This window comes from Ovis aries, chromosome 2 (assembly GCF_016772045.2).
Source record: "Ovis aries strain OAR_USU_Benz2616 breed Rambouillet chromosome 2, ARS-UI_Ramb_v3.0, whole genome shotgun sequence".
Lineage (NCBI taxonomy): Eukaryota > Metazoa > Chordata > Mammalia > Artiodactyla > Bovidae > Ovis > Ovis aries.
The window spans coordinates 32,169,435-32,195,794 of record NC_056055.1 but is presented as its reverse complement, the minus strand read 5'-3'; the positions used below and the strand labels follow the sequence as shown (position 1 = coordinate 32,195,794).

The 26,360-nt window shown below is 42.5% G+C and overlaps 1 protein-coding gene and 1 long non-coding RNA gene across 10 annotated transcripts in view; both read left to right on the top strand.

The window, feature by feature from the left end:
* The window catches only part of DAPK1 (death associated protein kinase 1), a 206,090-nt gene that overhangs the window by 11,557 nt on the left and 168,173 nt on the right, over nucleotides 1-26,360 (top strand). The window lies entirely within an intron of this gene.
* The window catches only part of LOC132659150 (uncharacterized), a 30,537-nt gene continuing 5,932 nt past the window's right edge, over nucleotides 1,756-26,360 (top strand). The window contains exon 1 of the long non-coding RNA XR_009599149.1: nucleotides 1,756-26,271. This is a non-coding gene — a long non-coding RNA (uncharacterized LOC132659150). The remainder of the gene's footprint in view (nucleotides 26,272-26,360) is intronic.

Below are 26,360 nucleotides of genomic sequence, written 5' to 3'. Positions count from 1 at the left end.
AGAAGTGGGTTACTTCCCGCTTCTCCTCAATTCCATCCTCCTGCCTTCTCTTCTTCTCTGTCTTTGGCTCAGCCCCCAGGGTGGGCTCACTCTGCCGAGCTTGATGTCGTTTGTGTGCTCCATCTTGGCTGTCTGCTTCAGCTGGCTCAGACCCAGGACTCAGTTTATGTGCTGGGCTCCCTCGCTGGTCTGCCCTGTGGTGTGGTCAGTGATTCTCAGAACTCCTGAGAAACAAGTTATCCAGGAATTTAGCCATTCATTTGAGAGTGGGCTGCTAGAGATGGGGCTTATGGGATGCCATTGCCAAAGTGCACCCAGAGTCTCTGGGAAGAGGGAGGGAGGAGCTCATATCAAGATGGGAAGACATGCTTTTGGGGAAGCCAGAACAGCTAAAAGCTGCACAACAATGGACGGAGGGCTGCTCAGAAATGCTCAGGGGGGATGGTCATCCTGGCATTATTAAGAACCTGAGGTATGCCTGCACACAAATTCATGTTTTAACGGGGTGTACTGTAGCTTCCTGAAAAGTCAATTTCAATTTTCTAGCTGCTTTTTAAATGAAAAAAACTGTCTTAAGCAGCTGAATAAGAGACTAGGAATTTGATCCGATGAACAAATCATTGATTTTTATTACAGATCTTTATGGGGGAAGGAGTCTGAATGAGTGTGTGAGTTCCATTCCAAGATGAGCTTGCTGCAGAAGGCAAGACGTACAGCAGGTCTGAGCCTCTGCTCAGTTCTGACACGTACTGATTTAAGATGTGAAAATGAGTGTTTGGCCAAGCCGGAGTCTCCTGTGCCAAGAAAAGCCTATTAGATTGGTGGCTGAAAGGCTGAATTGTTAGGATTTACTTAATGGTGAGGCTCTGCCAGCTGCTGGGAGTGAATGCCCACTTAGGCGTTTGAGTGCATCCTTGTTCCCTGGACTCGGGGCCCATTTGTTCAAGTAATATGGCGGCCTCACAAAAGGCCACTTTAAAAGGATGCTTCCTTATTCTTTGGGCCCCTTGTGTTGAGATATCTGTAGTTTGTAACAGTAACATTGGTTGCTCACAAATTTGTAAAGAAGAATGCCTGGAAATTGGGCTTATAGGGTGAGTTCAGGTGAAATATCAGGGAGTGACGATGTTAACTATAAACAGGCAACATAAATGGCCTGTTAAACAAAAGCTGTCGCGTGAACTGTGATATCCACTCATCATGTATTCATTCATCCAGGGCTGATTGATGTCTGAATGGTAGGGCACTGGCTAGGGTAGTGGGCAGAACCTTTTATCTCAATGCGTTCCAAGTGGGGCAGGCAGACTTTACATAACCAATGATAATAGAAAACCTAAATAAGAAGTGAGAGAAACCAAGTAGGAAAAACTGTTTCTGAACTTCTAGCAAAGAGAGGCCATTCTGACTTTGAGGGTTCATTTGTTTATTCACTCATTCAGATTTTCTGGGGACTAAAAACATAAGCAGGTAGGTGCCCGAGTGGATGTGTGTGTGTGTGTCTACTTGTTTATTCCCTGAAACAAATTGGAACTCAGACATGAAGGAAGAGACTAGGAGACTAAGATTTACTGGGAACCCATTCTAGACCAATGACTGAAGGTAAGTTTTGTAACCCACATTTTACAGATGAGAAAACTGAGGTACAGAAAGACATTGGCCTTGGATAATATGTTTAAAATAGTGGAAGCCACCATTGGACACCCCAGATTGCTAAGCGATGACTGGAAATTGGGTGATGGGCTTACTTTGTGGCCTATTCCTCTGCCACTGTCATGGAAGGGGGAAGTTCAAAGAACTTTAAAACATTCAGAGCAATGCCTGGCATACGACATGTTCAGTACGTGTTTCCTTCCTTTAAACTGGAAGTGTTCAACCTCAGTACTAGTGACATTTTGGTCGAGATGATTCTTTGTGGTTGTGGGAAGCCAGCATCCCTGGCTTCTGCCCTCTGGATGCTAGTAATATTTCACCCTACCCCCACCCCAGCCCACTGAGAACCACTGGGCTTACAGGATCAAGACAGGGAAGTGTTAACAAATGGACCTAGGGGCTGGAACAGGTGGTAGGCAAGGAAGATCCTGCACCCAGTGAGCAAAGAAACTGCCTCTGAAAGAAGGTATTGGCCTTAGGTGTCCAGAGCTGGGGAACGAAGAGAGCAGGCTACCATTGGTGTGAGCCAGAATTCTGGGGCAGGTGTTGTTGTGGTCTGGTCTTTATGTTGTCCCTGCAGTGGGCAGATCTGTTGTGTCCCAGTAGTACGGAGTGGCACACAGACAGTGAGTAAGACCTGGAGAGACTCCATGGTGTTGCTCACCCAGGGTGACAGCCACCCATGGCCCACATGGAAGTTTCTGCCTTGCCCCTCCCTGCTGAGCAGGCTGCTCTGTGTCATGGCTCACCCGGGTCCCCATCATGGCCTGCTCTTTCTTGGTCCACTCTGCTCTCTCCCAAGGGTGGCCTTCTGCTACTGTCTCCATGACTGTTTTTAACCTGAATAGCTATGTGGTTTTCTTTTTAATACTGATTTCTGATTTTTAGTCAGAGCTAGAGAAAAGTATGTTAGTTGCTCAGTCGTGTCTGACTCTTTGTGACCCATGGACTGTAGCCCACCATGGTCCTCTGTCCGTGGAATTCTCCAGCCAAGAATACTGGATTGGCTATTCTCCAGGGGATCTTCTCAACTCCTTGCTTTTTAATCGCTTTACATTCTCTTAAGCCTACAGTGCGGTTCCAGCCTCTCCAGCAGGCTGGATGGCATAGCATGCTGTGGGACTGTGGGGAACACACAGAGCTTAGTTACTGCCTCCCATATCGCCTCCTTCTGGCAGGGGGCTTTTGAAGGTGAAAGGTTGGGTCTTGGGATGTGGCAGGAGGTGTGAAGAATGCTTTCTGCCCTCTCCCAGCTCGCTGGGGGAAGGGGCACTTACGTGGAGTTTACCCGAGGAAGCTTGTCAGTGGTGGAGGATGTGAAAGGATCCAGGCTGATTGGGAGGGCATGGTGGGGAAGGGAAATGGGTCAGTCAGGGGGCTGGCAGGATGTGAGTCCGCTCTTGATGGTCACAGTGAAGAATGGCCAAGCACGCACTGTCTGGGAAGATGATACATCGGAGCTACCCAGGAACCCAGGAGGGCCTTCAGCACATGCCACTCCAGGGAAGAACACCACCCCAATCTCTCCATCCTCCTTCCTGCTAGTGCTTCCTGTTAATCCCCTGCAGGGAGCCAGGGTGGGGCAGGGTGTAGGGCAGCCTCTGGCTGGGCAGAGAAGAGCGAAGAACTGTTTTGGGGGGGGTGCTGGCTGTGTGGATGGATGGAGGAGAGGGATGCCCACTAATGACGGCTGTGAAATAGCACTGGGCTTGTCATGGAAACTGCTCCCCTCTGTTGGTGCAGGTGCTCAGAATCTGTACTGTCAGCATGCAGGACCCGCCTCTCTACTCTGAATACTGGGTCTCCATTCCATTTGTCCCAGGAAGTCACTGTTGACCGTGCCCTTGCAAAGTGTTCCTTCCTCTTGCAAATGCTTGGATATTTCCTCTTTGACACAGTCATCCAGCATTTAGACCCTCCATGTTGCATCGCTGGCTGTCCCTGTGTGTATTCAGTTCAGTCGCTCAGTCATGTCTGACTCTTTGTGACCCCATGGACTGTAGCACGCCAGGCCTCCCTGTCCATCACCAACTCCTGGAGCCTACTCAAACTCAGGTCCATTGAGTCAGTGATGCCATCCAACCATCTCATTCTCTGTTGTCCCCTTCTCCTCCCACCTTCAATCTTTCCCAGCATCAGGGTCTTTTCAAATGAGTCAGTTCTTCACATCAGGTGGCCAAGGTATTGGAGTTTCAGCTTCAACATCAGTCTTTCCAATGAATATTCAGGACTGATCTCCTTTAGGATGGACAGGTTGGATCTCCTTGCAGTCCAGAGGACTCTCAAGAGTCTTCTCCAACACCACAGTTCAAAAGCATCAATTCTTCGGTGCTCAGCTTTCTTTATAGTCCAACTCTCATATCCATACATGACTACTGGAAAAACCATAGCTTTGACCAAACAGACTTTGTTGACAAAGTAATGTCTCTGCTTTTTTAATATGCTGTCTAGGTTGGTCGTAACTTTTCTTCCAAGGAGCAAGCGTCTTTTAATTTCATGGCTGCAGTCACCATCTGCAGTGATTTTGGAGCCCCCCCCCCCCAAATAAGTTCTGTTACTGTTTTCACTGTTTCCTCATCTATTTGTCATGAAGTGATGGGACTGGATGCCATGATCTTAGTTTTCTGAATGTTGAGCTTTAAGCCAACTTTTTCACTCTCCTCTTTCACTTTCATCAAGAGGCTCTCTTCTATGTGTCTATCTTCCCTGTATTGTAAGCCACTTAAGTTGTCATAGTTCTTTTGTTCCCAGCATCTTGTGCAGAGAAAGTACTCCAGAAGTACCTGTTGTTTGGTGGTCAGTTCCCTTCATTGGCCATAATCAACAGAATTCTGAAATGCCTGACTGTACCGTACCTCCTATGAATTTTAAGGGGGGCTAAATCGTCACTAAAAACTTCCTTAAGAAGCATAGTATGTTTTCATCCTTGGAATAGCCCTGCTCAAGGATAGCATCAGCCCCTTGGAATAACCCTTGGAATAGCATCAGCCCCTTAAAGGTATAGAGTGGGTCCCAATGTCAGTAGCTCGCTGGAGAGTAGGGTATGGACAGAATGGCTATGTCCTTTCCATCATGGCATCCTGATAATTTCCTCCAAATCTGGTGGCACTTTTTTTTTTTTTTATCGTGTAACCTATTCTCATTGTCTTTTTTTTTTTTTTAAAAAGCATGGTGGAGCCTGGTGGGAGTAAGCTGTGGTTGACCCCACATCAGTTACTGAAGGGAAAGCAAGGTATCAGAGCTGATAGGCATCAGGCACTGATGTGCCGTCACAGCTTGTGTGGCTCTCAGAGAAAGCAGCCCACGTGTGTGCTGAGTCTGTGAATGGAGCCTCTACAGCACAACTGTTTGCCCTAGAATATTTGCAATTTAAAAGTGAAAACCCATGGGACTTGATGTTAAAGCTCTCTGCAATTGGTGTTCTCCCTGATGTGAGTCCCGTCAAGTTTGCTATTTTTTTTTACGATGCTGGAAAACTGGGACTTCAAAAAGGAAAAAGGAGGTCTGGATATGGAATTGACTTCTTCTCCACCAAATTTTAATTGATTCTAGTGCAAGTAGAAAGGTGTATCATGTTCTGAAAAGATAAGGTTTAATTATGGTTTATAATTAGTTCTCTAGGAAGTGCTTGGAGTTGTACCCAGAGAGGAGAAACAGAGGGCTCTGGTGGAATCGTGTAAACGGATTGATGAGAAAATGGGTTTCTGCTGCGGAGGATTTGGGCACGTTGCCAGCCTTATGACAAGATGTCAATTAGCCTCCTCACTCAGGGAACAAGAGAGGGGACTGCCAGCATGGGAACCCCTGCTCTGGAGGACAGGGACACCTGGAACCAGAGCAGTTTCCAGGGCAGAGAAGCTTTTGTTTCTCAGGTAGCACTTCCTGTGATAAAAAAGAGGTTACAGGCAAGAAGACAGCTGCTCGAAAGCCAAAGACAAGGGGACAGTTCTGGGGAGTATATATTTAAAAATCAGCCACTGAGAGATGGGAAAAATTAGGATGTTGGAAACAATTAGGGTTCAACTTTATGACTTAGAGTTTCCTTTTTGACCCTTGAAGGTAGGTGGAAAGTGTTTTTTTTGTTTGTTTCTTTTTCAGATTGGGAAACTAGAGTTTAGAGAAGATAGGCTCAAGGTAGCATAGGTCAGTTCACAGTGAATTGAAATATGTGTATGTGTATATAGAACTTACATACATGTAAATATACATATATATAATATACACATGGATGCATATAATGAATATGGATTTTTGTATTATTTGTCAATTGTTATCAATTGACAAATAATACAAAATATCCATATTCATTATTATAAATTTCGTATAGCCAGTATATAGCCAGAATGCATTTGTTAATTTTTGACAAACCTATGCTTGATGATGTTTTGACAAATGCCAGTTCTTGTCCATCTGCTAATTCTTTTCCTGATAAATTGATTGCCCCTGAATCTGACATGTGATCTACTGTTAGACTATTTCTCACCCTTGTACAAATTATATTCAGTAAATTGAACCCCTTTCACCTTCAGCACTGCTGATTATGGTAGTGCTGTGTTTTCAGCCTTTGATGTCATTGCTGGGATTGGTGTACATTGTTGGATTCTGCATTCTTTAACAGTGGCTGTGTTTAACCAGCAGTTCACAAAATTCCTACAAAATGAGCAGTGGGCTCTTGTGAGTAGCGCTGGTCATCTAGAGCGCTTCCCAGTTTCATCGTTATGGTCTGAAAAGGCAAGTGCTTGCCTGTCTTACTCACTGTTGAGCCCAGTCCCAAGGATGGTGCCAAATGTGTGCTTGGAGGACATGTTGTTCACAGGGATGAATGAGATTTCAAAGCTGGGACCTGGAGCCAGTTTGTGGGACTCCATGAGGACAAGGTCCTTGGTGGGCAGTGAGGAAGCTCCGGAAAGAAGAGACAGCAAAGACTGTCTCCACCGTCAGAGCTGGCCGACAGAGCCCTGCCTTCTAGGGGGATGTTAGCACTCGAGCAGGGACACAAGGAAGAGGAGAGAGGACAGCATTTCCTTCTGTGTCCCTTTCTTCCCACTTTATCAGGCCTGACAACTCTCTGCCCCGTCTTTGACGTGGCCTCCTTGTGTATCAGTGTGGAGACTTCCTTAGTCATCAGTCGTCAATGTGGGTAAGCAGTGATGGGAACAAGAGAGAGATCACATCGTCTGAAATGGAACAGGTCATGCCTGTCGCATGACACAGATGCCAGAGAGGACGCGCAGGGCAAATCGTGTCCCTCCTTCCATCTTCCAGCCACCAGCTCCTCAGCTACTTGCGGATCCTTCCAGGTGGAGCCGGTGCATATTTCAATCGAAAAACTTTTTGCATATTTTCATGTGTTTACTAAGATGAGATCGTGTTCTAGGCATTGTTCTACAGTTGTTTTTTTTCACCTGACAACAGGTTTTGAAAATCAGCCCATTATTGCACAAAGAGAAATGACTCTATTCTATGGGTTTACTGTAATTTATTTAACTCTCTCCCTATCTATGAACTTTTAGAGTTTGTTTCCAGTTTTTTATTACAAATAATTCTGTAATGAAAACTTTTACATAAAAGGTTGAAATTATCTGTAGGATAAATTCCAAGAAGTGAAATAGCTGGGTCAGAGGGGAGCATTTGTTATTCTGATAGATATCCTCCAGGCTGCTCTTTATAGAAAATAAGCCAGTTTACTGCCCAGTACGGGCTTCCCTTGTGACTCAGCTGGTAAAGAATCAGCCTGCAATGCAGGAGACCTGGGTTCGATCCCTGGGTTGGGAAGAGCCCCTGTAGAAGGGAAACAATACCCATTCCAATATTCTTCCCTGGAGAATCCCATGGACAGAGGAGCCTGGTGGGCTACAGTCCATGGGGTCCCTGAGTTGGACATGACTGAGCTACTAAGCACAGCATAGTGCCACCCAGTACAATTGAGAGAGCCACTTTCTCCCCACTTTTCTGGAATTTTTGGGTACTTGCTACTTTGATAGGTGTGGTTTCATTAATTTTTTTTTTTTTTTGGCTCCACCGCGTGGCTTGCAGTATCTTAGTTCCCCAACCAGGGATTGAACCCGGGCCACTGCAGTGAAAGTGCCAAGTCCTAACCACTGGGCCACCAGGGGATTCTGTCATTAATTTTTGAATATGAATGAGTATAAGCATCTCTTCATGTGTTTAAGAACTATTTGTCTTTGTTGTGAACTTTCAGTTCATACTATTTGTTCATTTTTCAGTAGCATTGTAGACCTCTATTAATTTGCAGGAACTCTTTATATACTGAAAACTGCTTTATGTCTGTTGCACGATTTACACATCTTTTCTCTAGGTTCTCCTTTGTCTTTTGACTTTGTTTCTGGTCTCTTTCCCATATATGTATGTTTTTCAGTATTGTGTCAAATATACATAAAATAAAACATAGCATTTTTAAGTGTACAGTTTAGTGGTATTAAGAACATTCACACTGGTTATACACCACAATCTAGCTCCAAACATTTTCACCATTCTGTTTTTTTAAAGTAGTTGAATTTATCAACAGTTTTTCATCTTTTTAGATATTATATCACATTTGGCAAGTCTCTGCTCACTTTGAGTTTATTAAAATTATTTTCTATCATTTCTTCTCATACTTTTTATGGTTTGGTTTATTACTTGTTTAATTTATTTATTTCTTATATTTGGCTGTGCTGGCTCTTCGCTGCTTTACAGGGGCTTTCTCTAGTTGCGGTGAGCAGGGTCTGCTCTCTAGTTGTAGTGCGTAGACTTCTGATGGCGGTGTCTTCTTTTATTGTGGAGCACAGGCTCTAGGCGCATGGGGTTTAATATCTGCAACACAAGGACTCAGTTGTGGCCTCTGGGCCCTAGGGTGTGTGGGCTTCAGTAATGCAGTACTTGGGCTCGGTAGTCATAGCTCCTGGGCTCTAGAGCTTGGACCCAGTAGTGTGGTGCACGAGCTTAGTTGTGCTGTGACAAGTGGGATCTTCTCAGACCAGGGATCAAACCCATGTCCTCTGCGTTGGCAGGTGGATTCTTAACCACTGTGCCACCAGGGAAGTCTTATTACTTACGTTTAAATTCTGTGACCCATTTGGAATTCCTTTGGGTATAAAGTGTGAACTGTCGCTCCAAGTGTACTTATTCCTGATAGTGAGCTCCTTGATTGCCATTTGGTCATCAAACATGGTTTGAGGACTAGCTGGATGCCCCTAGCTATAGGGGAGCAGCAGAAAAGCCATTTTGAGCAGTCCATGTGAGTTGGGGCGGGGGAGGCTTCAGAAATGAAGCCTGATCTAGACTGATGAAGTCTCATTCTAGGAAATATGAGCTCCTAGGTATTTATGTTTGCTATCCTTAAAAAAAATCGCAGGCATGCTGGTCAGTACTTTGAATTTGCTGAGTCTCCCCGATGACAGGTAGGTAGGTTACATGCAGCACACAGGACAGAACTGCCTCTTAGGTAAGGCTGTCCTGCACGGCGCCCAGTTTGTGTCCTGCCAGAGGCTCTGCAGCAGGCTAGGGGCAGTGAGGTCAGGGCTGAAGTCCAGCTGATGCTCAGCGGCATCTTTCTGGAGGAGGGGGCACCTGTTTCTAATTCTCCTGAAGGCACCAAGTAGGCACGAGGTGCCATAATGGAAGAACTCAGTTTCCCGGTCTCCAGACCCACTGGCAAGTACCCTTCTGGATCTGTCCTCCAAGGCTCCTTGAACAGAGGGTCAAGGAGCGCCCTTCATGTTCCAGGTGGGCTGGGCCGTGGGACATTGGTCTCCTCACCCTCAGGGTAGCTGGGCATGGCCTGAGGGCAACGGAGTCCCGAGGCTGGTTATCTCAGGCTGCAGGCAGCACATATATCCTTTCTGCATGGTCCATGAGGTGGGGGAGAAAAGCTGGAAAGCACAGACCTGGCCTCTTGAACTTGTGTCTTTCTCAGAAGCCTGCAGGTGGAGCTGGGGTGGGTTCCTTGCTGGAACCACCTCCCCGTAGTATTCCAGAGGACACCAGCCATGCACATTCACATCTGACCGTTTGAATGGCGTGCCCTGCAGTTTCCCCAAGGTCCCATCTTATCCCATGGAAATCTGTGGGTGGCCCATGGAAGCAACTGGGCTGGAAGGATATGTCTTTTCTGTGAATGAGGGTGAGTTCTAGGACTTTTCTCTATCTCTGTTTTTCACTGCGTGCTGCTCAAAAATGTGTTGAATAAATGAATGACACAATATGAACTTCGGAAAAAACCCCTGTGGTATTTCTTCTGACAAAGCAGCCGCATCTAGATTGGGGGCTTCTGGTCCATGTCCAGAAAACATGTGTTTTCCTTTCATCCCTTCCCCCATGAGCTCTCCAAGGACTGGTCTGGGACATCTCTCTTTTGCCTATGCTCCTCTCCTTATGCTTGGCATGTACTGAATGCTTGAATGTTTGAGGAACTTAATTACCTGCCCCTGTTGCTCCTACCACGAGTGAGAAGTCAGTTGTTCTGAAGGGCACGGCCAGTCAGTTGAGTCACCAAAGTACAGAGAGATGTAAGTTTGTTTTTAAATATTAAAATGGAACCTGGAAACAGCAAATATTTAAGTTCTTTATTGGGTTTTGCACTTTTTCCTGGTTAGTACTAGATCTTTTTGTTGGCCTTGTTTTTTTCAGACATACTTGGTGTGTAGTAATATTGTACTTTATATTGTACAATGTTATGAGTTTTAACAAATCCATATTGTAGCCTCTGCTGCAATTGAGAGATACAGCAGTTTTGTTATCCCTCCCAAATTTCCTTGCGCCTCTTGTAGTTAGCACTCCCACTGTCCCCAGCATCTGACCACTATCAGTTTTCTGTTCCTCTAGTCTCTCCTTTTTGAGAATGGTATAGAAATAGAATCATAGCATATATACCTTTTAAGTCAGGCTAGCATAATGCATTTGACATTCATTCACGTTGTTGATATCTTAGTTCATTCCTTTTATTGCTGAGTAGTGTCTTGTCATATGAATACACCACAGTGTATCCATTTACCAACTGAGGGACACCTGAGTTTTTCTAATATTAGCACTTTGACTCCATTTGCTATGGGTGGGAAGCTTTTAGAGAATTGTTATGGTACTAACCTAGTATGTTTGGCATCTTTTTCGAAGGCAAAGCTTTTTGAGCAGCATCCTCCAAGGCACTCTTGTGAAACTGTGCAGTGGATGGTCCTTTGAGGTGATAGTGGTGTGGTCTTGTCACCGTGCCCAAATCTAGTTGACTTCTCACCCTTCAGCTATCCTTAATTGTTCTCTGCTGCTTGCTTTTGTGGGTGACATGCCTTCTTTGATGTTGAGGCCAATTCGAAATGTTATAAAAAGCATTTTTCTGAAAACTCAGAACCCAGACTAAACCATCTCCATATGCTGATTTCTGCTTCAAAGACAGTTGGAGGCTAGTTCAACAGGATTTCTCCCCATTAGAACAGGGAAGACTCTTGGCAGTGGGGCCAAGGTGGAAGAGATGGGAAGAACCCCCTGAACAGAACACACTGTTGTCAGGCAGTCTGTGAAAATGGACGCCTGAAGGGTGGAGGGTCAAAGTTGACATTAGTCCTCTGTACTTACTTAGCTGATGGAAATAGAATTCCACAAACATTCCATGAAAGCAAAGACTGGTAGCCGGCTACATGCGCTACACACTCCAGTGAGGAGAGCTGGGGTCTGCATACTTCACGGATGGGGTGTTTCATCTGGGGGCAACTCTCTGCCTCTCTGGGCTTTCCAGGTAGCTCAGTGGTAAAGAGTCCGCCTTCTAATGCAGGAGACGGGGATTCCATCCCTGGGTTGGGAAGATTCCCTGGAGGAGGAAATGGCAATCCACTGCAGTGTTCTTGCCTGCGAAATCCCATGGACAGAGGAGCCAGACAGGCTATAATCCATGGGGGTCTTAACGAGCCAGACATAACTTAGCAACTGAGCACGCACATCTGCCTCTCTAGATGTTGATCTCCCAGAGACCAAAAAAAATCCAAGAGACAAAGTGAGGAAACTCATCTTTTGACTTTGACTTGTGTATCCTTGGGTAGATCACCTACTCTCTAGTTCCTCTTTGCCAGAATGAAGGGCTTGGAGGGGACGGGCCTCCTGGGTCTCTGACACTGATGTCACCCTCTCAGATCACAGCACATCCTTGCGCTTTACATCTGCAAGTCCAGAAGTGACAGCTCGGTACCGTGGGGAGGTCCCTGCTGCCATCACTGCTCACCACGCATGGTGGGTAGGGGGCATACTCTGTTGTGGGACAAGCCTGGGATGGCCCTGCCCCCCCACAGAGTGCAGGTACAGCTTGCTCCCCTTGGGAACTTCCCAGGAAACTTCTCTGATGCTTTCTGAATCCAGGCCTATGAAGAAGGCTGTCTAGGCAAAGATCTCCAGAGCCTTTGAAAATCCCCTATTTAGATGTGCATGCAATACTGTCTTTCAAAACACAAACCTTGTAGGGTTTTTTGGACCATTTCCAAATACTGAGCTTTTTTTTTTTTTTTGTGAGCTGTCAGTGGCTGAATTACTGGGACTTACCTCAGATGGTTATTTCACATCCTCCTTCTCTTGTGAGTGACATTTAAAATATCAACACTTCTCCTTTGATAGCACGCCATGGTAAGCCAGGAGAAAATCCTAGGACAGGCAGAGGTCTTTTGGCTGAGGTCTTATCTCCAAATGATCGTTTGCCGACTGGAATACAGAAGCCATGAGTCCTCCTTGGCTGCTGTGTTCTGGGGACTTTGAGGTGGAAAGTGAAATTTCAGAAGCATTCCCAGTGCTCTGCTCAGCCCGCATTATTTCATATGCCCATATGCACTGGTAGTTTGAATTCCATACATAGATATATTAAGCCACCTTTGTACAGAGAATGCACCGTGTAAGGCTAAAATCCTGAGAGTGAGTGCTCCTTTGTATTCATCATTCTTATGAGTACTTCAACAACATGTGACTCCTTTGTCCACTTAAGCTTATCGTACAGATATGATGTCTATTCCCTCTTCCAGGAATGCTCTTCTCCCCAAGAGTCACATGTTAATCCTCACCTTCTTCAGTGTTTGGTCAAGTGTAACTGTCTCAGTGAAGTGGAACTTTACTACCCTATTAAACTCACTTCTTACCCTACACCCCACCCCCCTCAATTTTTCTGCCCTATATCTCCCCCAGCACTTAGCACTTTCTAACATGCTACTAATATAACCTTAGCGTTTTAAAGTTGTTGTTCAGTCATTTAGTTGTGTCCGACTCTTTGCGACTCCATGGTCTGCAGGCTTCCCTGTCCCTCACTATCTCCTGGAGTTTGTTCAAACTCATGTCCATTGAGTCAGTGTTTTAAAGTTAAGAATGGATTTTCTTTTTTTTTCTGGGCAGAGATCATTGTCTCTTTTATCCTAGGTATCTAGAACATTATCTGCCTGACACATAATAGGTGCTCGATAAAAAGTGATGGCGTGAACATATGCATGAAGGCGTAGTTGTTTGCTTTCCTTCTTGCCTGCAAAGCTGGTGGGAAGGCCCAGACTGCATTGAAGGAGACCGAGCTTTAACACTACATGGGCTGCAGTCCACATCCCTTTTCCTTTTGGGATAACTGACTGCTTTAAGGTTGCCTGGAGTGAGGAAACTGTGACCCTCAGGAGGCTCAGGCTGGACCAAGAGAGCCTAGGAGGAGGAGAAGGAGTCCTGGTCACCTGCCCCTTAGTGCAGGGCAGATCTCCTCCTTGCACTGGAATCTGGTCTCTTGCGGTAAATTTATTCCTTGTTGCCTCTGGCCCTTTAAATTTGGAGTGTTATGAGAATACATGGGGTGGTAGAGTATCTGATGCCTCCTTTGCTTCTCAGAACCCCTCTTCCTCATCTGCAAAATAAAATGCTAAGAACTGCCTTTAATGTGTGCATTAAATGAAAGAATGTCTATAACTTCTGATTGCAGTTCTGTCATTAATTTTTAAGCTCCCTGCTTCCTCCCTGCTACCATCCCGACTTAGAATCAAGAAAAACCTTGCCCTCTTGTTTTCCCCGACAAGAACCTATATGGTTCTCTTGTGTTTTGTTGTTATTCTTCCATTCACCATAACTTAGGCCATAGAAAAGTAGCATTTGCCAGAATATGAGGAATAACTGAACACTGAGACTGTCGTGTTTGTGCAGTTGTCAGAGACCTGGAAGAAGCAGTTGAGAGCTCTTTTGACCTTTAGCATCGACCTCAGAGACCCTTGCGTTACCAACATAGGTCGTGTTTTCAGCCCATGCCTTTAGTTTTTTGGAAGGTAGCTTGGTTTTAAGTTTGCAGATTGATTTCAAGTTTGTTTCATAGGTACAGTTTATATTCAGTACACTGACTACCATCCATTGACTGCCTTGGTCTCTCTGAGGGTCAGATAATAGTTCTTCTTTTCTGGACCCATTTTGAAGTTAGCAGAGACAGTTAATAGGCAGCTGCGTGCCCTCCCTTTTAGTTTTAATAATGGCTGAAAAGTTCTTTCATCCACTGTTATTTCTTAGAAAACTCCGAAACAGTTTTCCTCTGAGGAATATTAATACAGCTCTTAAAAAGATAAGCATGTTATTTAATTTTAATTTCTAGACACGACTTTCCAGTGGAATTCTGGCATTTGGGGACACCCTGGATTCAGGGGTTGGGTGTTGCTACCTGGAAAGGACACACAGTGGGGAGCCTTCTCAGGCCTGTGGGAAAGGACATCAGGCAATCCCTAAGCGGCCCTTTTGAAGGGCAGGCTCCCGAGAACAAAGATAGTCATTGGGGCCAGACCCTTGGCCTGTTCATATTCATGCCGTTCTCCCCTTCAAAGGAGGTTTTTAAGTAATTTCCTTCCCTGGGGGATGGAGCAGCTGTGAGCCAAGAATTAGCATCAAGCCTTTTAAAAATAGAGACTGATGAATTTAAGAAATGCTTACCCTTTGGAAAGTCGAGTAGAGACATGGATGTATTTTAAAGTAGCTATCTAACCCTTTCTCTCAAAGGAGATGGAGAGGGAGGGAAGAGAGCGGAAGAGTGAGAAAGAAAGGTAGAAAGAGGTGGATTTATGCAAAAGATGGGGCACGGAGGAAAGAGAGAAGAGTCAGACATTTTTAGGGGACAAAAATGGTCTGATGGGTCTGTGTTGGGCACAGTGGCCTTGCTTTGTGTGCACCCCATTGCGGATGGTGCCTTGTTCACAAGCCCTCTTGTGTACCGTCCCCTTCAAATGAGGGGCTGCCCTGTCCCCATTGCCATCAGCCACTGAACTGCATTACTGGGCCACCAGCCTCCGGCCTGGTTGTTCAAAGAAGAAGCAATATTTGAAAACTAGCCCGATTTTTTTTTCCTTTGAAATTTCCTGCATTTTCTTTACTGAGCATGTTTTCCTTTGTACAGTAATTGGGGCAAACAGAATAAATAGCAAAAAGAAGGGTCGTGATATGAGATTATCTGAAGGCTTTGTGAACTGTGAGAGGGAAAAGCCGGGGTGAGAGCCTGGTCACTAGACAGCAGAGCCTGGTGTGTTTCAGGTCAGTGCAAACCTCTGTGAGATTAGTGACCCAGGACGGGTAGATGGGTAGAAAAAAAGTCATCACTTTCTTTTAATGCTAAGGAAAAGCTACTCTCTCCCTGGCAGAAGGCATGGGATCCTTAAGGATTTCATTCAGGGATTAGATATTACATATTGTTTATAAAGCTAGCTGTTGAAAGTTAAGCAATTATTGTTTGCTCTTGGTTGCTGGAGAGTTCTCAGTATATTGGAGACTATGGGAGAGAGAAAGAGGAGGGTGCCTAAGGGATGGTATCAGTTCAGAGAAATCCCGGGGCTCTCTTATTTCTGTGGTTTTCCTAGTGTGTCCCCTGGGCATTTGCTCCATAATCTGTTACAGATAGTGGCGAGAGCATTCCTGGCTCTCCATTTTACTTTTCTCTGAGGCATTATCATCTTTACAACATATTACTAAACTGGTGTTTGTGCTCTGATGGGCCTGCTCTCTTTCTGGCCATGTAGGAATTAATGACATCCTTTGATCTTCTCCTATTTATGAGCCCTTATGTGCCATTGACAACTGGGGCCAGACTTGACCAAGGTCCTGTGGTTTACATCGGATCACAAAAGATGACTCTAAAGCCAAGTCTGGCCGAATGCCTTTTTGTCTAGCTCACAGGCTAAGAATGGCTTACACGTTTTTAAATGATTGGAAAAAAAATCAAGAGGAGATAATACTTTGTGACATGTAAGAATTATTTGAGATTCAGATTTCAGTATCCACACATAAAGTTTCATTGGGACACAGCCTCGCCCATTGTTTTACATTTGGTCTACAGCTGCTCTTATGCTATAAAGTTGTGTTGTGGCAGAGATTGGAACCCTTGAATACTTACTGTCTAGCGCTTTATAGAAAAAAGTCTTTAATCTCTGGTTTATATCATTGGGCTTGGCATATTGTACCGTTATCCTATGCTGTTTAAACTTTGAGAATTGAAATGTATTAAGTTTATCCTGTTTATATTATTATAGTGGAGCAATTTTTGTTTTGACAGCACTTTTCATGCCCCCTATAAAAATCTGAAAATGCTAGACAATGAATAAATGTTGAAACTGTTGAATAGATAGAGCCAGGTGTCCATAACCAAGTGCTCTGATGCTAAGAAAAAAGAAATCTTATCCCTCCACTTCTACCCCTTTTTTTCCCAACATGTTATTATGATACATTTAAAATATGCAAAACAGTTGATGGAATATGCAGAGAAATTTGCTATGCAGTAAACACTAATATGCCTACCACTGAGATTCTGCATTTGCTAACATTTTGCTTTATTTCCTCTATCCTGTATCTATCCATTATTCTACCTCCTTTTCAATGCATTTTAAAATAAGTGGCATATGCTACTACATTTCAACTATGGGTTACTTTTATTTCCACTATGATGAGGCATAGCCAGAAGGGTGTGGAATATTTTTATTCTCTGAATGGAGTAAAAGGGAGGTGCTAAAAGTAGATAGGAGCAAACAGGAAGAGATAATTAATTAAAGCCTGGGTTTAAAAAACTAAGTGTGTGTGTGTGTGTGTGTGTGTGTATGCACACACATTGTAAAATTGTGTGTTCATATACGTGTATGTGTATATGTCTACACATAAAGTAAGAAACTTGTCCATAAAATAATGGTATTTAGGGGAAGCTAGTTCAGAGGCAGCTGCTGGGAGAGAACTATGCATTGCTGGGCCTGGACTCCAGGACAGTGTTGTGAACTTAAAGCTGCTAGAGACAAGGCCAGGTTGAGTGTCTAGACTGTGAGCAGATGTGTTTTAAGGAAGGGAACATGTGGTCACCTGGGCAGCCCCATTTCTAGCCAGGGTGTGTGGCACCACCAGGGCAGCCTGGGCTTGCATGCCCATTTTTATCGAATCCTCCGGAAGCCTGAGCGCTCCCACAGTTGTGTTGCAATTTTGCCTGCACCTGTTGGGCTTGGCTCCAGAAGAGCCTTCGAGGAGTGGGAGGAGTCAGGAAAAGAGGCGGCTGTGTGTTCCAGGTGGTTTCAGACAGGTGGAGAGGTGCCCTTAGGGATAGAGGCCGGCCAACCCAGAGTGCACTGTGCCCATGTGGGCAGGGGGAGCAGAGCGGGGTTCAGGGGAGCAGTCGGGTTCCTGAGGGAAAGTCTGAAGTGCATTAGGCAACCTGCTACCTGAAGGACTAATGAGGAAACTTTGATTATCAGAGAGCCTTTTATGACTGGAACAATTAATCTTTAACCAGTTGTGTTCACAACCTTCTCAACTCTCTGTCCCCAAACTATATTTAAATGTATGTTTGCATAGTGCTTTACAGTTTTTAAAGCACTTTTCATGGGTGGTATTGACCACCGCTATGATCAGGTGGAGGGTATTATCCCAATTTCTTCGGAGAAATATTCTATTCAAATTGCTCTGAGTTCTTAAGGAAAACTATAGCCTATTTAGCAGTAAATGTACACAAAACTATGTACCACACATATGGCAAAATACAGATGGCTTATTTTGACAACTGTTTTTGGTTTTTGTTTTATTCCTACGATGCTGTTCCAATTAGTTTGGTTTAGAAGTTTTTTAATTGACAGTTTTTTGCCACTCCCAGTCTTTGCTCCTGAGGGCTGGAGTACTCTGCTGGACATTTACTCAAAGCTTCTAAGCCCCTTAACATAATGTTGATCCTCTTGCAGCTACTCTGTAATGCTTGCTTTAAACAGACTTTGTGTTGTTGATAGGATGCCTTAGTTTTGATTCATCTCTGACCCAAGGAACAGCAATAACAACTTTAGGCATACTCGGTATTCTTGTAAGTGGATGTATCGTGAACACATGAAACAACCTGTTTTTTTGGAGACCATTATTTTAAAATTGTGTTCTTGCTTGTGTTGTATTCATCCTTGATTTGTTTTCTATAGTTGATTTGATTTGTGCAAATGCATTTATTAATATGAAGGACACTTTTCTAGAAGACATATTATTCAGACAATTAAGGGATAAACACTTCCTGATTTTAAATAATATTGTAACACTATAGTAATCAAAACAGTGTGGTATTGACATAAAACAGATACATAAATCAATGGACTGGAATAGAGAGTCGAGAAACAAACCCACATGTTTATAGTCAGTTTTCAAAAAAGGAGATAAGACATTACGTGGGGAAAGGACAGTCTCTTCAATAAACAGTGTTTGGAAAATAGGATATCCACATGCACAAGGATGAAACCAGACACCTGTCTTATACCATACATAGAATCAATCCTATCAATAACTCAAAATGGATTAAAGACTTGACTATAACTTCTAGAAGAAAGTATGGTGGTAAGCACCTCGACATCAGTCTTGGCAATGATTTTTTGAATTTGGCACTAAAGCAAAAATAAACAAGTGGAACTGTATCAAACTAAAAAGCTTCTGTATAGCAAAGGAAATCACCAACAGAATGAAAAGGCACCCTATGGAATGTAAGAAAATACTTGCATATCTGATGAAAGATTAATATCCAAAACATATAAGCAACTCATATGACTCAATAGCAAAACCCCCAAACCATCTGATTAGAAAATGGGCAGAAGAACTGACTTGGCATTTTTCCAGAGAAGACATACAAATGGCTAACAGATGGATGAAAAGATACTCAACATCACTAATCAAAAGCACAGTGAGTTATCACTTCACACCTGTTGGAATGGCTGTCATCAAAAAGATGAATGTTGGTGAGGATGTGGAGAAAAGGGAATCCTTGTACACTGTTGGTAGGGATGGTAAGTTGGTATAGCCCCTATGGAAAACAGTATTGGATGTTCCTCAAAAATTTAAAAATAGGACCACCATGTGATCCAGAAATCCCACTTCTGGGTAATTTCCAAAGCGGAGAAAAACAGGATATCAAAGAGATATATGCACCCCCATGTCCACTGCAGCATTGTTCACAGCAACCCAGATATGGAAACAACCTAATGTTTCGATCAATAGAGAAGTGGTACAGAATATTATTCAACACGAGAAAAAAACATCTTGCCATTTGGTACAACATGGATAAACCTTGAGGGAATTATGGTATATGAGATAAACCAGACACAGAAAGATAACACTGCATGGTATCACTTATGTGGGATCTAAACAACAAACAAAAACTCAAAGCCCAGTCAAACTCATAAAAATAGAGATCGAAAAGTGGTTGCCAGGCACTGGAGGAAACAGGAAAAGGTTGTGAAAAGGGTACAGATTTTCATCTATAAGATGAATAAGGTCTGAGGATCTAGCGTATAACATGGTGATGATAGTTGATAACACTGTTTTGTGTGATTGAAATTTCCTAAGAGAGTTCACACACACACACACACACACACACACACACAAGAATAAATAAAACTTCATCAGCGCTTAGCTTCTAGAGATTATGTGATGTGAATGAACGGATGACACTTTGTTTTTTTCCGCGTCCTCTGTGCTGCTAGCCCCAGGCTAATCCCTTTGAAATGGCCCCTGTTGTGCTGTCACCATGGCTTACAAATGACTCTTCCATTAGCCCCCCTTTCCTGGGTTTACCTGACCCTGGATTATTGTTCCCTTAGCAGCTTCAAGCAGAAAACAGCAGAGAGTTGCTTGTGAACATGCTGAATCACCAGTGTTCTTAGATTTATCTTGGTGTTCACTTCTAGTATTGACATGAAATTAATTTGTTTTTTATACTGACTTAAAATTATAAGTCCTAGCTTTTGAGTGTGGTTAAAAAAAGTCCTATAAATTTGAAACTGGTTCTTATATGGAATCAGCATTTTATATTGTAAATTATAGATACTCAGAATAACTTACAGGGTTCAGTTGATCCTAACGTGGAGTTCTTATGTGTGAAGGTCTCCTTTGATGTCAACTATATAATCTTTTTTAATGTAGTACTATCTATAAATATGATTATCTTTTCTAAGCAAGGTTATAGTCTTGCCTTAGTTAATTTAAATACATAGTCCTTTAGAGTTTTATTTCCTTCTGTATGATAGGGACATAATTGACATAATTCAGGATATCTTAGTGTATTTCCAGAGCCGTAAATTTGCTTCACCAATTCCTTACAAAATTATTAGATAAAGTTTGTATTATTTTTTATAAAATAGATGATGATATAGTAAATGTCTTTTGCCTAAGACATACTATTAAGGCAGCTAAATATATTCATATATATAGGGAAGAAAAGGATTAGATATATTAATCAAAAGCCAGTGGTGGTTATCTTTCCATAAAAAATTGCATCTTAGTCATTTTTGTTTCCCTTTTGCTCATCAATTTTCTAAAATTTCTACAGTAGATGTTTTACTGTAATGAAAAAAACTAAAATGATAGATTTTGTTTAATAAAATCAGTTGCAGTACCTCTCAGCTTTTCTTCCTTCCCAAGTGAGGCAGAACTCATACAAATGGATTTTTAAAGCTTTATTGAGATGTAATTGACAAAATTTTAAGATATTTTAAAGTGGATATCATGGTGATTTGATAAGCATTGTGAAAAGATTCCTCCCATTAGTGTGTGTGTGTGCATATATGTATACATGTGCCAGTGTGTGCATGTGCGCTCAGTCACGTCCAACTCTTTGTTACTCCATGGACTGTAGCCTGCCAGGCTTCTCTGTCCGTGAATTTTCCCAGGCAAGAATTCTAGAGTGGGCTACCATTTCCTGCTCTAGGAGATCTTCCCCACCCAGGGATCAAACCCATGTCTCTTGCGTCTCGTGCATCGGCAGGCAGCTTCTTTACCAGCTGAGCCACCAGGGGCACAAACATATATAATATTGTTGTTGTTCAGTTGTGTCTGACACTTTGTGACCCCATGGACTGCAGCATGTCAGGTTCCCTGTCCTTCACTGTCTCCTGGAGTTTGCTCAAATTCATGTCCATTAAGTCAGTGATGCTCTCTAACCATCTCATCCTCTGCCTCTCACCTCTCATCTCACCTCTTTTGCCTTCAGTCTTTCCCAGCATCAGTGTCTTTTCCAGTGAGTCAGCTCTTCACATTAGGTGGCCAAATTGTTGGAGCTTTAGTCCTTCCAATGAGTATTCAGGGTCGATTTCCTTTAGGATTGATTGGTTTAATATCCTTGCAGTCCAAGGGACTCTCAAGTATCTTCAACACCACAGTTCAAAAGCATCAATACTTTGGTGCTTAGCCCTCTTTGTGGTCCAATTCTCACATCCATACATGACTACTGGAAAAGCCATAGCTTTGACTAGACAGAACTTTGTTGGCAAAGTCTCGTCTCTGCTTTTTAATATGCTGTCTAGATTTGTCATAGCTTTTTTTCCAAGGAGCAAGCATCTGTTAATTTCATGGCGGCAGTCACCATCTACAGTGATTTTGGAGCCCAAGAAAAGAAAATCTGTCACTGCTTCCACTTTTTCCTCTTTTATTTGCCATGAAGTAATGGGATCGGATGCCACAATCTTTGTTTTTTGAATGTTGAGTTTTAAGCCAGCTTTTTCATTCTCCTCTTTCACCTTCATCAAGAGGCTCTTTAGTTCTTCTTTGCTTTCTGCCATTAGGGTAGTGTCATCTGCACATCTGAAAAAGTGAAAGTGTTAGTTGTCCAAGTGTCCAACTCTCTGCAATCCCATGGACTGTAGCTTGTCAGTCTTCCCTGTCCATGGGGTTTCCCAGGCAAGAATACTGGAGCAGGTTGCCGTTTCCTACTCCAGGGGATCTTCCCGACTCAGGGATCGAACCCATGTCTCTTCCATCTACTACACTAGTAGAAGGGGTCTTTACCACTATTGACACCTGGTAAGCAAATCTGAAGTTATTGATATTTCTCCTGGGAATCTTGATTCCAGCTTGGGATTCATCCAGTCCAGTATTTCACATGATGTACTCTGCATATAAGTTAAAAGTAGGATGACAGTATACAATCTTGTTGTACTCCTTTCCCAATTTTGAACCAGTCATTTGTTCCAATTCCAGTTCTAATGGTTGCTTTTTGACCTGCATATGGCTTTCTCAGGAGACAAGTAAGGTGTTCTGGTATTTCCATGTCTTTAAGAATTTTCCACACTTTGTTGTGATCCACATAGTCAAAGGCTTTAGTGTAGTCAATGAAGCAAAAGTAGATGTTTTTCTGGAATTCCCTTTCTCTATGATCCAAGGAAAGTTGTTTTTCTTTAATGAGAATGTTGTAAATGCTACTCTTATGGCCCTTATATAGTGCAAGAGTACAGTGTTATCAGTGACAGTCACCTTAGGGTTGTATCTGGCCTTCTTGATTGCCCTCTAGGTGAGATCACTGCTCAGGTCAGCACCAGGAGCTCCTGGAGGTCAGGAGTAAGGGTAGCTTGCTGTCACCAGAATGGCCTAACTGGCTGAGACAGGGGCGTGGAGAAGGCTTCAGGTCTCAGTGGATGTTAAATCAATAAACTCTTGGTTTCTTTTGGGGAATCACATCATGCGGAGAGCTTGGGCTTTGTCTTCCCTGGCAAAGATGATGTCAGGCCAAGTGAGGCGAAAGGATGTAAGTCATAGTGCGCGTCTGCAAGAAAAGATGGTTTTAAGACACCATGTGAATGAGAATGTGACCCAAAGGCTGAGTAATGATGGTTTCTTTCCTCCAGGGAACTGCTCAACAATTAAAGCCTTTATCTGTCTATCCTGGTTTTGAAAACCAACTGCCTAAGAGTCTGACAGCTGAGTTTGTTTAAAAGAAAAATCTTGAGGTCATATGAGAGTTTTAAAAAAATCAACAATACTTGATTTCCCAATCACTCTTCTTTTCAGTCACCGCCCCATTAATGCCAGCTTTAAATGAAACTAGTATTATGCTATACTTAATTCATTTCACAAATTACTGCCTTTATTGCTACTCTTTCCATGTCATTTGGTTTTAAGTCAGATGATATCCTCTCTGAGAATGTTTTATCCTTATTTAAATTCTGTATTGTTTTAAATAGGCACAATGACAATAAATGTATTCAAAATTTAAGAATGGGAAAATTTTTTAATTATCCTGATCATTTTATATTGTTTATAATGGAATAGCAGTGTTGGTTTTATCATCTGTGCAATAATAGTTGTTTTAAATTAAATTGTACTTAGAAAAAAATCGATACCGAAGAGAGATGAGGTTTTTATGTGTTTTGGAAGTCCTGTTGAGAACATCAGCATTTGCTGTGATAAGGACTGTCTTAGCTGCCCCCTCACCAACCCCTGACAGGCTGAGGGTCCAGGAAGATGTTCCCGGGTGTGGTAGGGTCTGTGTTTGTGAGGCATATGGGATGCCTCTGTGTGTGTGTGTGTGTGTGTGTGTGTGTGTGTGTGTGTGTGTGTAGTATGTATTGTATAAGGTGTGTGTCTCTGTGTTCTCGAAAGGAATAGTGGATGTCATAAAGGATGCATTCTCACGCTCTGCTCTAAGTGGAGGGAAAAGGATTTCTGGAAGCAGCAGATGGAATGAAATGTGCTTCGGTAAAGTCAGAAGAAAATGTTGTTGGGGACCAGATTGGTTCTCAGGCCCAAGGAGCATCCTAATAAAATCCACCACTTAAAACTATAAACATCAGATAGCAGAGCCAGAGGCCACCCAGGGGGTTGAGAGGAGCTGAAATGTGTTCCCATTCACAAATGCAGGGGCTGCCAGCTTTGATCCACCGTCCCTTGGGAACTACAAGTATTTTACTGGTCCAGAACACTTTGTAATTCAGCAGATGGCTTGAAGAATTCAGTTTCTTCCCATTTTTACTGTAAAGTCAAAGGATTCTAATGAATGTTAAAGCTACAATCTCAATGTTGTTTAAATGAATTCGCTAAGACTGTAGTTCTAGAATCTTTTAAAGACATTTGAAGATGTTAATTTCCTACAGAAGTGTAGTATGCTAATAATTGAACCAAGTAATTACACTAAAGAATGATTTAGAGATCTGCCTTTTTGGGGTACATTTTTTTTTAAAGAAAGATATTTTTCTTTCCTAATTTAAAAAAGTACCATTAAAAAAAAAAACCTGAAAGAAAAGAAAATCACTTATAATTCCCCCACTCAAAGAGAATCATTGTAAATATCCCTTCATTTCCCAATCATAAATGCAGATGTCTGAGGCTGTGTGAAAGTGTATGTGTTAATTTATGTTACACAACTGCAGTCCATGTTGTGTCTATAAAGGTTAGTATCTTTCTCTTCAACCTAAGGTTCTATTATTGTCTCCCTTTCAAAGGCCTTTGTCTTAAATCCCCAATATGTCACAGTTCACATGTCTTGGAGACCTGTTGTTAGAACAAATATTTGAACAAAATTCTTTTAAAATCCTGAAATATGCAAGGTACAATATTTAAGCAAGACTGACTTTCTGCCCAGATGTTTTGTTGCTGACTCATTCTATGGAAATCGCCCATATGACTAAAAAGACATTGTGAGAGATTAGAAACAAAACTAAACAAAAATAAAAATACTTTAAAACCACAAAACCAACTGTCCATTTGATTAATTAAAATATTTAAATATACCTAAGTTAAAAATAATAAATTTCAAAACAACAATGAATTGTCATAGCTTTATAAACTGTTGACTTTGTTTTTTAAATTAATTTTAACAGTTTTTAAAATTAGGTGGCTTGGGGTGTTTAGCTGTGATTTCTTTTTAGTCGCTAGATAGTAAAGGCCTTTAGACTCTAAAAAGTGGGCTAAATACCCTAATTGATTATATGTATATTTGGAGGCTTTTTATGTTAGCTTAAGTCTCCTTAAGGGACGTCCCAGGTGGTTCAGTGATAAAGAATCTGCCTGCCAATGCAGGAGATACATGCAGGTTTGATCCCTGGGTCAGGAAGATCCCTTGGAGAAGGAAATAGCAACCCACTCTAGTATTCTTGCCTGGAAAATTCCATGGACAGGGGAGACTGGTGGGCTACAGTCCCTGGGGTCACAAAAGCGTCCGACAGGACTTAACGACTAAACAAGTCTCCTAGAAGTGATGAGACTTGAAAGTGAAAGTGAAGTCGCTCAATCGTGTCAGATTCTTTGTGACCCCATGGACTGTAGCCTACCAGGCTCCTCCATCCATGGGATTTCCCAGGCAAGAATACTGGAATGGGTTGCCATTTCCTTCTCCAGAGATCTTCCCAACCCAGGGATTGAACCCAGGTCTCCCGCATTGTAGGCAGACGCTTTACCATCTGAGCCACCAGGGAAGTCCTGATGAGGCTTAACATCAAGGCAGTTACTGAAGTTTAAGTTGTGTGGATTTTGTTTAGATTTAAGGTGAATAGATGTATAGTTTAAGATGTATGGTTATATGTGCTGGTGAAAGCTAGATAAAACCTTTCCCTGGCTGCTGTTAAGTTAGTTTAATAGGACAAGTAATTATAGTTGATAATAGGGATATCAGTGTGACAGCCGTAACTAATTATTATACATATTATTCCACAGTGTAGTCACTCATCTGTCTATGTCCTAAACTGTAAACGTCTTAGTGAAGAGTTTGTCTTAATCATTTTTTAATTCCTGGGACTGACATGTACTTGAGATAGAAATAATTGTTGAATTAATGAAAGACCCTCTCACAGAACTGGTTTCTCTTTACCTACGTTCACTTGGACTGTGACATGCATGCCACAGAAATCTGTTTTAGTTTTCCATGTCAGTCTCATCCTCACACAGAAATGAAAATAATTTGACTTTCCAGGAGCATTCTCGTACTTTACCACATTTTGATTCAAGTACTCCAGATTTTCAAAAAGACATAGTAATATTTATTATGTGTAAATTATCAGAAGTAGATAAGTAAGAGCAAAGTCAAGACATTCAATTAGAACATCCTTTTACTAAACTTTGAATATTGGTTACTGCTTTTATTCCTCCATCAGCCACTTTTGGTAAATGCTTATATATTGCTGTATAGTTCCTGTCCAGGTAAAGTATAAGTGATTCTTCTTCCAGCACTTAAAGAATAATGATAAGAGACAATGAAAGGCGCTAGAGCAAACTGCATCCCACTAGAGGAAACTTGTGACTTTCTGAAAAGTCCCTCAAAACCCTGTGGTTAACCAATGAAGAACTGCAAAAGGGGAAATGTGAAGTTTATTTTCAGGCTGAAGATGTACTAAGAAGAGTTAGGATCTCTCAAGGATATATTTTTATTAACTGCTATCACATCTTGCATTGCCACAGGTACTATTGTTATCTGTAGGGCCCTTCCGGTTGCTAATGTTATTGACTTATTTTTCTGTTATTTATCTACCATGTAGTCTATATATATT